This window comes from Copidosoma floridanum, unplaced genomic scaffold (assembly GCF_036245765.1).
Source record: "Copidosoma floridanum isolate Cflo_tuat_1 unplaced genomic scaffold, Cflo_Japanese_pri ptg000021l, whole genome shotgun sequence".
Classification (NCBI taxonomy): domain Eukaryota; kingdom Metazoa; phylum Arthropoda; class Insecta; order Hymenoptera; family Encyrtidae; genus Copidosoma; species Copidosoma floridanum.
Window position 1 is genome coordinate 2,122,209 of NW_028321898.1, and position 14,331 is coordinate 2,136,539.

General features: G+C 34.2%; 1 protein-coding gene across 1 annotated transcript in view; it reads left to right on the plus strand.

Annotated features, from left to right (window-relative positions):
- Nucleotides 1-14,331, plus strand: part of Aldh7A1 (aldehyde dehydrogenase 7 family member A1) — a 631,978-nt gene that overhangs the window by 236,081 nt on the left and 381,566 nt on the right. The window lies entirely within an intron of this gene.

Consider the following 14,331-nt stretch of genomic DNA (forward strand, 5'->3'; position numbering starts at 1 on the left):
TAGGCAGCTTAAAGGCTTGTTGTATTTTAGTGAAGCTTGCCAAGAGCACCAAAGACAAGGAGAAGCTGAAGCAGTCCATCTCACTGGCTATTGGTACCGCAGAAAAGGTACAATTAAGGAAACCTAAAGTTACCTTGGACGTACTAGATTTAGAGGCAGATAAAGATAAAGTCTTAGCAGCCATCCAAGAGGCTACTAGAACTGGAGAAGACTCAGGCAAAATTAACGTGGCTATGCTACCACCAAAATGATGGTAAAAAAAGAATGGCACTGGCCAAAATGGACGATGCTGGTGCTTTCTCCCTTTTGAGAAGAGGGACAGTGGCAGTGGGTTAGATCCGCTACCGACTAAGGCGCAGGATTATCGTCCAGCTATGCTACGGAAGCTTAGGATATGGAAACACAAAAAAAAATGTAAGGGCCCGGAGCGATCAGGCCCTTGCTGGAGATGCGGCAAAGATAATCACAGAGCTAAGAACTGCAAGGCCGAACCACGATGTATTCTCTGCAGTGAATCCACGCATGAAGGACAAAGTACTAAGAATGTGCCTGGATCTGAAGCGTGCAGGGCCTTTAAAAAGGTTCTGGACAGAAGAAAAAAAAACCCAACAGGATGCCCAGAGTTCTCCAAGTAAACATGAACGGGGCAATTGACGCAGATTCCCTTCTGCCACAAATATTATGTGAAGATAGGGTAGACGTAGCTCATAAGCAAGCAGTACAAAAACTTCAAGCTACCTAAGTAGCTCAGCAACGCAACAAATATGTCAGCCATTTCAGTCCCTGGACCAGACAAAATCCACCAAGATGCAAGTGGGTCAAAAACACATTTAGTCTAGTTGAAAAGTGGAGGCATCACGTATGTCAGCTGCTTCTTTTTACCAACTACTAGCATCGAGGAATACAGAAAAAAAAATGAAATACCTCGAAGATACCATCAGGAATGGCATAGAAGGCGAACTTTTGATCACTGGAGACTTTAACGCAAGAGCAGTAGAATGAAAAAAGCCTGCAACAAATTTCAAGGGCCAGGCAGTCTTCAATATGGTGGCAAGGCTAGGATACGTTGTTGTAAATGAAGAAAGGACCACAACTTTCCACAGGCCAGCATTTGGCAAATCAATATAGACATTGCACTGGCTTCGGAGAGCCTTGCGCCGAGAGTAAAGGAGTGGCAGGTAACTAAGGACGAAAAATGAAGCAATCACCAATATATCGTCTTAAAAATCACTGATATAATAAACAGAAAAGGCATAGAACGCAAAACAGAATGAAATGTCAAAAAAATAAACACAGAACGACTGGCGAAAAAAGTTGAAAATGGCATTGCTGCTATCCAAAATGACAAACGAAACCTAAACACAACAGAAGGAGTACAAAAACTCACCGAGGCAACCATGCACCTCCTAAAAACCGCATGCGAGGCCTCCATGCTCAGGAAAAAAAGGTGGAACGGCAAGTGCTCACTTACTGGTGGAACAAGAAAATTGCGACATTGAGGCACCAATGTCTCAAACACTGACACCTCTATTAAAGAGCCAGAAACAGACCAGAGGCCAGCAAAGGTACTCTAAATACCAGCTTCCAAAAAAGACAATGCGAGCTGCTATTAGGAACAGCGAAAAGCAGTGCTGGCAGACTCTGTGCCAGAAAGTAAATAACGACACCTGGGGCAGAGCATACTAGATAGCTATGAAAAAACTAAAAAGACTTGCAGCAACTGCAAATAAAAACGCAGATGCTATGAGACATATCGTGGATACGCTATTTCTGACGCATCGAGAATTTGAGGATCAAGCAGACTTGGAGCTCATAGAAAAGGTAATCTAATTCACCCAGAAGGAACTTGAGCTAGCAGCTAAATCGCTTGAAAATGAAAAAACTTCTGGACCAGATGGTATACCAGCAGAAGTCATTGAGACAGTGATGGCAAAACACCCACAGCTGCTCTTAAACCTATACAATGCATGTTTGCGGAAGCGGTTGTTTCTAATCCCTTGGGAAAACACACGGCTGGTACTGATTAATAAAGGCAAGGGAGAGCCTAACTCCACGTCATCTTTCAGACCCTTTTGCATGCTGGATACGCCTGAATAGTTATATGAAAAGCTGCTCAAGGCCTGGTTTCTACAGGCTGTACAAAACGTTTGATTTTTGTTAGTATATATCAGTGCCCTCCAGTGAGTTTGAAAATTCAAAGTGATCAGTGATCCGTTGGGAGCAAAATGTGAGAAAATCAATAAATACAAGTAAAGTGTATTTAAATTTTCTTGCGTTGATTTATTAATGCGCAATGTTTCGCTGACAATATGCGTCAGCCTCATCAAGCGCAGGTACGTGAGAATTCGTAAGTTTGGTTGACTTACTCGTCAACTGTCGTGCTATCGACATCAGACTGATAATACCAAAGGGGACGTTCTTGTTGGGATACGTAGACGATGCTGCTGTAGTGATCGTTTAACGTACAATGGAAGTTGTCTAGATACGACTCAACCAGGTTATGTGGAGAGTGGCTTCATCGATAAAGAACCACGGACTCAAAGTTGCAGAAGGAAAGACGGTCATGGTCCTATTAACGAGAAAAGAAATAGATACCATCATCCCCCTCAAGGTTCATAAAGAAGAAGTAATGACGATGGAAGCCGTATAATACCTAAGGGTGACACAGGATAGAAAGCTTAGGTTTTGGAACCACCTTACACGGAAAGACCGAGTTCATTGAAAATCTCCTACTACAATATTTGATCGTAAGAAATACTACACCAATGTTATAATTGTTGCTTACTAACACAAGAATTTTTAGTGTCACCTTAAGTGGTCTTAAATTTCGTGCCAAGTACATAGGTATGAAGATATTAGTACAATTATTTAGTGACGGTGGGACGGTTTTTTCCCTTACCAACTGTAAATTCAAAGTGATCAGTGATCCGTTGGGGGCGAAATGTAAGAAAATAAATAAATACAAGTAAAGTGTATTTAAATTTTCTGCGTTGATTTATTGATGCGCAACGTTTCGCTGACAATATGCGTCAGCCTCATCAGGCTACAAAATTAAAATTAAAAACACACAATGAGTGATCTGGAAGGCTCAAACACAAAAATACAATAAATTTATTGTAAATTGTTACCGCAGATACGCGAGAATTCGTAAGTTTGGTTGACTTACTCGTCACCTGTCGTGCTGTCGACTGACAATCAATTACAACCACAAGCCAGCGCTTATATAGGCGGAGCCGCAAAGGTAGACGGTAAAGGGCGATGAACTCGATCGGGACATTTAAACTTTCGTAGTAAAGGAAGGTATGCTCTATTAAAGGAAAGCACATCCTCCTTTCTATTGATGTTGTGTTTATCGAGTTTTATATAAAGCATTTCGGAAATAATTCTTTTTTTATAATTGGATTCTTTGTCAAGGATAAACACTATATAAAACTCGATAAACACAACATCAATAGAAAGGAGGATGTGCTTTCCTTTAATAGAGCATACCTTCCTTTACTACGAAAGTTTAAATGTCCCGATCGAGTTCATCGCCCTTTACCGTCTACCTTTGCGGCTCCGCCTATATAAGCGCTGGCTTGTGGTTGTAATTGATTGTCAGTCGACAGCACGACAGGTGACGAGTAAGTCAACCAAACTTACGAATTCTCGCGTATCTGCGGTAACAATTTACAATAAATTTATTGTATTTTTGTGTTTGAGCCTTCCAGATCACTCATTGTGTGTTTTTAATTTTAATTTTGTAGCCTGATGAGGCTGACGCATATTGTCAGCGAAACGTTGCGCATCAATAAATCAACGCAGAAAATTTAAATACACTTTACTTGTATTTATTTATTTTCTTACATTTTGCCCCCAACGGATCACTGATCACTTTGAATTTCCAAATTCACCGGAGGGCACCGATATATACTAGCAAATCCTTACCAACTGTAGCTATGAAAAATAGATGTATTTAGTAGGTGTTTACGACGTACTATAGTGCGCAAAACAGTTTTTTTTTCTTGTGGTATGCATTTTTAATATACCTGTAGGTACATTAAAAATTATTCATATTCATTGTAATATTATTTTTATCATAATAAATGTATGTACCAGCGTTAAAAAAGTAAGTGACAGTTAATTAGGATACTAGTACAGTGATGAATTGTTAATGTTGTTACTATAAATATCAAAAGTAACCTCAAAGTGGATCATGGATGACTTCGTTAAAAATATTTTAGTGAGTTGAAAATCACAATGTCTCACTAATATTTTTTCATGAAAGTAAAATTAGTTAATTACTTATTTATTTACATGAGATACTACCGTACTTAGTGTTCATATAAACTAACCTAACGCAGTAGAAGGAGATTTTACATGGCTAACATACTTAAGTGTAGGTTGCAGACAGACGTGGTACGGGAAAAAACCGTACCAAGCTATAAAAAACTCATAACTAAGTATAGTAGAGGATTTTCAAGGAACTCGGTCTTTCCGTGAGGTTTTAGACGGACCTGGTACGGGAAAAAAACTTACTAAGCTATTAAAAACTCGTAACTAAATGTAGTAGGGGATTTTCAAGAAAAAAGTTCTTTCCGTGTAGGCAAGCAGCGGACAGGGTGACGGCAAGAAAAGTGGCATTAAGCCGAATCATGCTGAACGTTAGAGGTCCAAAATCTGCGAAACACAGGCTTCTTGTGTCTACGGCCCAGTCTGTTATTTTGTATGGGGCTGAAATATGGGGAGATAAGATGAACGTCGAAATAATGAAAATGAAAATCGGCCAAGTTCAAAGAATGTGAGCCCTGAGGATAGCGTGCGCCTATCGCACAGTCTCAGAGTCTGCGATAATAGTGATAGCGGTCGTAATTTCCATCGACCTCCTTGCGAGGAAAAGACGATTAAAGCACCTTACAAAGCAGGACCTAGGAAAAATCGAGGCCAAGAAAAACGCCTGAGAAGTAACCTGAGAGCGCTGGCAACATAGATGGCAAGAGAAATCTAGAGGCAGATAAATAGCATGCCTGATACAAAATAACAATGAATAGACAGAGCGGAAATATGAAAAAGTAGATTACTATCTTTCCCAATACCTCTCAAATCGTAAGTATTTCTGCTCGTACCTCAACAAGATGCGGAAAACACAGACGGCTGCTTGCAGATACTGTGGCTACGACAAAGATGACGCAGAACATTTGTTCTTTGACTGCATCAAGTGGCAAGCCAAACAAAACGTACTGCAGGAAAGGATCGGAACCTTTAATCCAGACAATATCATAGATAATATGCTACTTAACGAAAAAAGTCGGACTGCAGAAGCCTAATACACACATACAGTTCTCCGGGCTAAATAAGAGGATGGTTGTCTGGACGACTGAGTGAATGTGGAGCGAGCGTGGATCCGGTTCCATCGAGGGGGGGCGTGGGGTTTTTTTTTAGCTGCAATGCCTGGGGGGTTTAGGGGGAACGGCAAGGCCTTGGAGTTGGGGCCGTTGGGTCATGGCTGCGGGGCATTTGGTGTGCGGGAAAAGGGCCTGCGAGGGTTCTTGAGAGCGTGCAGACTTCCTTAAACCGCTTCGCTCTATCACCTTCCTACCGATGAGTGGCTGTGGCCTGGTGGCTCATGTTTTTGGGTGCTTTGCTTTCACGTTTTTTTTTTTTGGGGGGGGGGAAGCTTCTGGGGTGTAGCCGCGTGGCGGTCGGTTTGCGGTATGGGGGCTTGTGTGGGTGCTTAAATGCGGGAAAGCTCCTGAGAACCGCTTCGCAACATCACTGTCCTACCAATGAGTGGCTGTACCTCGAAGGCCTGAGTCTCTGCCCCTCTAGCGCTGTGGTGGGTGCGCCCCTTGCGCCTTTGTTGGGAGTAGCCGTGTTTGGCCTCACGCTGGGGAGCATCTGCCTATTATTTTGCTTCATCTCTCTAAGTAAACAGAGAAGAGCAGCTTGGATGCATGACGGGAACCGGAAAATACCTTAGAGGACGCAAAAGTTACAAGACAAGTTAGTAACAAAACACTTAAGGAAGCCTGAACCAGGGGCTAAGCCTCCGTGGCATGAAGTGTAAATGCGAGAGCAGTTTCCAAATTAGGTATCCCAGGAGAAAGGTCTTACCAGTTTAGTGGGTATAGTCATAACGAGTTTCACTCAGGGGAGGGTTCGTATACCCTTCTATCGTGCATAAAGGCATTCTAGACGACCTCGGGGAAAAAAAGAGAAAAAAATAGTGTTGATAATGATGATGATGGCGATAATGATAGTGACGTTTATAATGTATAGTGATAATGATAATAATAATAATGACGATTATGCTTATAATATTCATGGTAATGATAATAATGTTGATGATTATGATGATAAGGATGATAATGATGATGATGATAATGATGATGATGAAAATAATGATATTTACTATAATAATGATGATGATTATAATAAGAACGACACTAATAATAAGAATACTTTTAATCATTTTAAAAATGCTGACGATGATAATATTACAAAAGATAATGATGACAATTATATTATCATTTGCAGTTTTATTTGAACCAATTATGATAGTAAAAATGTTCGATTTAATAATTATGAGATTCATATTTATATCGATAAAAATCATGACTATGATAATTTTTGAGTATGATGACAATGATTATTATGAGTTCGAGGATGATGCTGACATTAATAGTAAATGTTTTAATTGATTTAATGATAACGAGGGTAATAATTATATTTGTTATTGTGACAAAAGTAATAATGATTAAAGTGATACCGATAATAATTGAAATAACTATCATAATAATAGCAAAAAAGATGTCACCAATTGTGATGAAAATCAAGATTATGCTCTTACCATGATGGTTATGATGATGATGACGATAATGATGATGGTGATAATATTTATGATGATGATGATGATAATGATGATGATGATAAAGATGATGGAAATGATGATGATGATGATGATGATGATGATGATGATGATGATGATGGTGATGATGATGATGATGATGATGATGATGATGATAGTAGTGATGATGATGGCCGTTATGATTACGACTATCTCGATGATGATACTTGTAATAATTTTGACAATGTTGACAATGATGACAATACGGATAAAAATAATAACAATTATATTGTAAATCCAAGTCATAAAAGTAATGATAATGATGTTTAAGATTATGTTTGAATTAATAACTATAGTATTTATATTTATTTCAATAAAAAGTACAATAATAATAATGATAATGATTATAATAATCGGAAATTCAAAGTGATCAGTGATCCGTTGGGGGCGAAATGTAAGAAAATAAATAAATACAAGTAAAGTGTATTTAAATTTTCCTGCGTTGATTTATTGATGCGCAACGTTTCGCTGACAATATGCGTCAGCCTCATCAGGCGCAGGTACGCGAAAATTCGTAAGTTTGGTTGACTTACTCGTCAACTGTCGTGCTGTCGAATTTACCATTTAATAGAAACCAAACTTACGAATTTTCGCGTACCTGCGCCTGATGAGGCTGACGCATATTGTCAGCGAAACGTTGCGCATCAATAAATCAACGCAGGAAAATTTAAATACACTTTACTTGTATTTATTTATTTTCTTACATTTCGCCCCCAACGGATCACTGATCACTTTGAATTTCCAAATTCACCGGAGGGCACTGATATATACTAACAAATGATTATAATAATCATTATAATAGTGAGGATGATGATTATAGTGATAAAAATATTATAATTGTTCAATTGACAGTGAGGATAGTTTTCATAATAGTTATTGTAACAATAGTAACAATGATCAAAACAGTTCTGTTAATGATTAAAATAATAATTTCAATAATAATGAAAAAACATTTTATTATTTATGATAATTAAATAGATGATGACCTTATAATGATGCTGATGATGATGATAATGATGACAACGATGTCGATGATGTTGATTATGAATACAGTTGCGATTGTTATATGCTCGTGAACAATGGTATTGTTGATTTTAAAATCGGAGATGATACTGATAATGCTAAGGATGTTAAAACTGATGACAATGAAATTAATATTTAGGATTATGATAATAGTTATAATAATTATAGTGTTGATAATGATAATCATGATTGTGATAATGATAATGGTTATGATGAAGCTAATAATAATGATATTGATAATGATAATACTTTTTGTTACATGCTTTATCTTTCTAAGTTTTTCTTGAGTACAGTTAGATTACTATTACAAATACTTTATTACCGAGTATTTAGTTTGTTGATTAACGGGTTTAATGCAGTTATGTTGCTTGTTTATTTTGTTGTCTTGCTTTAAGGCACATTTCATGAGTAAAAAATACTTTATTACGGTAATTTCTCGTACTCCTAATACTCACTTGCATAAAGATTTAATTTGCTAGTAACTTATACTAGATTCGTCTGCTTTTTAACACTAGTTGGTTTGTTTCTGTAATCTGTAAGTGTATTTTACTGGAAACTGTTCGGAAGTTGACTTTTGCTTTTTGAAAACTACATTTTATTGTTTAATAATTTGAAAAAACGGTAAGGTTTTACTTTACTTTGCTTGCTTATCTCAGGGTCATTTTATAATTTAACAATACTACACATTAGTTAAATTACCTCTTATTATTGCTGCCTTTTTGGAGGTTGTATTATGTTGGGTCACTTTTCTGTAATCAGGTGTGCTGGTAACGACTCATACTTTTTTCTTATGGTCTTTTTATATTAGTGAATAATACCTCAATATAGTTGGGTTTCTTGCCACTTCCGCTTGTTTTAATTAGATTAATTTTCATTAAGTAACTTGTTTAAGTTGTGGTTAGGTTGGTTATTACTAATTTTTACTTGCTTAAGTATGGTTTTGGTTCAGCAACTCTAGGCTTACCCAATAAAGTATTATATTTAGCTGCTGTAATAAAAACAGTTGTGTTGCTTATCACTTATGTTTTTTTTTAAGCTACGTGTCATTAGTTAACCATACTTAAATGTGATTGATCTTCTTATTATCGATGCTTGCTTACCTGAAATAAGATTTTGTTTACTTGCTAATTCAATGCTGATGCTTACTCGCTTAATCTTATCTATTGTAAACTAATTTTACTTGAAAACTGTATTCATAAGTTTAACGAAAATGTAATTATTTAACCTAATGAAACATTAAAATTTTTATTTTCATGAAAGACGATATAAGTTACTTATATTATTATTATTCTTATTATTATATTTTTTTACATACGTACATATTGACATGAATGTATGTATATAATAACACTTGTGAGCACGTGGTGGCTCGGTCAGTTAGGCTGCGGGTCAAAACGCAGGAGACTATGGTTTAATTTCTGGCCAGCTCGACTCTCCCAAGCAAGTCACTTTGTGGATCATCAAATGTGTTTTTTTACCACGCAATGCCCCTCGTGAATGGATGGGCAACCTTCTCTTAGCAATTTGGGCCTATCACTTAGATCCTGTGCTTTTTAGGGGTTCTATGCGGAATTACTACCGTACCAACGTTTTATAATTGTGTTGAATAACAAGGCTATACGTACTCGTTTACAATAAAGCTTAAAAATGATTATACTATATAAGTAGACTTTTAAATACATACATACTTGTTAACATTCTGCACTAACAACGGCGCAGTCTATTAAATATTATTTTACTTAGTATGCTATGATATTTGACAATTACATCGCAAGGACCTTAAAAAGATACATCAGTCATCACTTTGCACTAGACGCTATTTTTAATATGTAAAGACATAAGCCATTTTAATACAATTTTATTAAAAATGAAAAATAACGTTTATATTTAGTATCAAATGTAATTTATTAAAAATACATAAGAAGTTTTCCCAAAATTTTAATCATTTTTATCACCATATTGTAGAAGCTATTTTGAATTATTACATAATCATTATTGAATATTAGTTTTATGATTTTGTAAATGTATTAATAATTTAAATTTTGTTTTGAGTGACCAATATAATTTTTTTTTTACTATAGACTTTACTTTCAATTTCATATAAATTAGTGGTTTCCTTATTTTTTGCCCCCTAAGTCACGGTACAACTAGGAACAAACTCTTTTTATTTAACTATTAATATCCTCAATAATAAGGAAAAGTGAGTTTGCTGTTGAAAATTACTTTATTTTTAGACAACTTCAGGCATTTCTGCATATAGTCAGACGTTGCCTGGACAATTTCGTAAAGATTGTGCGTAATTTAGGCTTTAAAGCCAAAGTATACTGTTTAAGAACTGATCAGGGTACAGAGTTCACCAAAAACAGAAAAATTGTATGAAAGCCCGAATGTTTCCACGAAATACCGGTATTTAAAGATAACTATGAAATATATAAGGTAACAAACTTAGATAACTGCCAGATAGACGTTAATACATTGAATGGTTCATTACCTTTGGCAAACACAGTCCCAACAAATTAAAAAAAAAAGGCTTAGTATGTGGTAAAAGAAAGAAAAAATGACAAATGGAGAAGGGATTGTCTCCTTAAAAAATATAAATAGACTAGCTTGTAAGAATGCTATGGGTTTTGCAAGTGTTACCGATATAACTGAAGTGGATGAATTGTTAAATATGGAATATTACATGAGAAACGTGATTTTGGTAATAAATAAAGAAATAGGATATCTCTTGATTACTAATTTTAATAAAGATGCCACAAATTAGGAAGAAGCTGTTGCAATTCTGAAATAAGAGCAATGCCTTGAAGTTATTGACAAAGAATAAAATCTATGAAAAAAATTAGCAACTTCATTTTTTTAAGTATTGTGAGTAAACAGAATGTTACTTTCGTTAGGTTCCTAGTTGACGATGCTTGCTTGCCCAAGCGCCTATTACATTGATGAATAATACTTGTAAGCAGTTGGCTTGCTAAATACCTATGCTTATTTTTCCAAGGTAATATTTGATAAACAAACTTATTTAAGAGTTTCTTAGCTCTTTGTTACGATTAAAACGACAGTAACGACTTTTATCGTACCTGATTTAGAGAGTAGGTGATATATCCTCAAATTAACGTTATAAATGGGTTTCTTGTAAAGAAACTATTTACATGATTTATTGTTATTAGTAGTATAATTATTTCTGTTATTGTTATTTTAATTTATATTGTTATTAAAATAATTATTATTATTAGTATTATTGTTGTTATTATTATTATTTTAGATCTTATTATTATTATAATTCTTATTCCTTATATTATAATAAAAGAGTATTTTTAAACAGTATATTTGATAGTTTATTTTAAAATTGATACTATATTAGTTTTAAGTCTAACACATTTCATTTAAAAAAAGTAATGTCAAAATCTTGTTACAAAAGCAATATGATGATGAATCACTTTTAGTTACTACAGTTGTGTCTTTAGCTCGTCTTTCTAGCACATTTGAATTCAGTAAACTTTTTTTTTCTACGATTTTATGTGTTTAAACAGTGGAAATCCGTACAAATAACGATAGTAATCAGTAGGGGTAACAAGAATACTATTAACTCTGGGCACGAGGTACCTCTCAGACCGTTTGTGTCGTGATATTTTCGCTTAGTCAACCTCAAAACCCCTGGATCATGGGTATAGACTTATTTAACTACTATTAGAAAAAGTATGAATTCAGTTTTTACGATTCATTTCAAATTGAATTATAAAATGGATATCATTTATTTAAAATGCATACCTCTCAATGTTCATTAGTAATTTAATACGATATAGTTTACTGGCGTTCCAATGAATCGATCGCATAAAACTACACTAAATTTTATCTCATACACCTAACTTTTTGCACTTTAGTGCCTCTTTGCTGTGACTAGCACAAGCCCTGAAACAACCTTCATTTTTGCAGCGTCATTTAGTTTTAACATCAATAATCGGAAATCTGTGATGGCCCTTTGCCATTGCCATTAAACTTATACTGCATCTATTATTGTTGTGAAAAGATCTAGGGTGAACATTGCAGAACACTTAAATAATAAAAATTAACATGTATTTGGTAACTGATTAAAAAATACTTTTCATTTATAATAAAAGTATACACCTACATCATACGTGATTAATACTTTAACTATATCGTGCATGTCGCTTATGACTTCTATGTAAAGTGAGTAATTCAAATGCTTACGAAATTACAGCGCAGCTTCTCTATACCACTTATTTGTTGGCCTATTTAAAATAGTTTTTGTAAGCTTCCTCTATACTTCATAACTGACTTATAACAGTGGAAAATATATTTTAAACAGATTTGGAAGTGATTAGCGAGTAATATTGAATTTTGATATGCTACTTATAAGATAGTTGCGGCCCCATAAGATCAAGAAGTTTTTGAAAAACTTCATTGTTAAGTTTTTAAAATAATCCTTAATCATTCTCTCTGTTTACTTTAATTAAACTGTCACTATGTCCTTGTAAATTTCTCTGATGATATATGAAAATTTTTTGACCAACAAGGATCCCTCGCTTTTATCTTAAGCTTTATTGAAAATTTTTAGCTACCATAACAACATAAGTAAAGTTTTGTAAACTTGTTTTCTACAAAAGAAAAGACTTACGATGTATTTTGATAATAAGATCTCTATAGTTGTATTATTTAAAATAACTCAAGCACTCTTGGTGCATTCCAAACGGTAACACTTACTTTTAAAAAAATAAACTTTTTATCATAAAAAAATAAGGCTAATTTTATAATGAAAAGATTTAATTGTATTTATACCTTACATTACTATGCGTTGTGTTCCTGTCAGAGATAGTGCACATTGTTTATTTGACACCGACCAGAAAGGGAGCCTCGTGGTGGCTACTAACAAAAAAAACCTTGCACCAAAAAATATATTATGTTGTACATTTATTATAAATGATAAATTGTTTTTTTTTTAATTTTTAAAATGTTAATATAATTGCAATAGCAATAAGCGTATTATCTAGTAAATCCCTTACTATGATTAGTTGAGAAAAAAATTAAATCGTTGTTTTGGTGAAGTTCTCGTTACAATTTACTTCGATTCATTTTATGTGCACAATGCACTCTTTCTTTAAAGAGGAAAAAGTGGCATTATACATTAAAGTTAAAGTGGATAAACTATTTTTTATGATGCTGTTGCATTTTGATGGCTTCTCCCACTCCGTGTAATTGTGGCCTTAATATGTCACGATTACTAGTATTAAGAAAAAAAACAATATAAGTATCAACAAGCGAAGAGAAACGTACTGTTTTATTTTCCCTATGAAATATTCATCTCAACAACGAGATTGTGGATCTTGAAAAACAAATGATAAGGCTAAGAATGCATTGACTGTTTCTTTTTTGAATTTGTTTTTATAACTACTTTAATATCAACGTCTTATCTTTAATAATAGCCTTATTAAGCTCTAAGCACTCCAAATCATTGCTAGTTTATTCTTTTACTCATATAAGATTAAATTTTAATAACAAATAAGCAGTGTGGAGATGCTTTTCTTTTGTTTTTTTTTAATTTTTATTTAGAAGGAGTAAGAGTCATAGGAAGGTATTGAAAAAGTGTTGATGCCATTGAGTCAATTCTCTTTGGTCATAATTTTCAGTTGAATTCCAGACAATGTTTCAGATAGTTGTCTTCTCAAGAAATGTAAATGTTTGTACTTTTTTTTTAAATGTTCAGAAAATAACTTGTTACTTTTTTTACTGGCTAGTACAATGAATTTTATAAGTCAAGACGTACAGTGTACAATCAATGTACACCACTACTTGATATATTTTTTAAAAATAACATACTTGCATGAAGGAGTATTGATAGAAGAACTAAAAATTGTATGCACCTAAAATAATGTAATATGATAAATAATTAATCATTTTTAATAATGCTAAGCAATTTGCACGAAATTAAAATTTTCTGTTTCCGTCTTTCTAGGATAAGTAATAATAAATTTAAGTGTAGTATCATACGCTTATTAACAGTAATGTTATTTATAAATTTTTTTAGGGCCCTGAATCTCTTTAAGGGAGGTAAAAAATATATAACAAGAGGATGCTGTGGGGGCTTGTAAAAAAACACATATTATTATACTGTAAGGGACCTGGGGAATCATAGGAAAGATGTGATGATAATAAACTCACCCTTAAGCACAAATAAAAGAATAATAATGGCATAGTGTTCAAAAAAACTTCTGTGTCTATCAGACCTCAACAATATTTTTTGCTACTTAATACAAGAAAAGTTCAATGGATCGAAAACACTAATATGTTAATCACACTTTCATGGAAAAGCGAAAAGCATATCCAGATGTATCTAATCCTAAAAATGAATTATGTATTATCTATGTCATATTATACATTGTATAGTTTAACATGTTAAGTGTTAT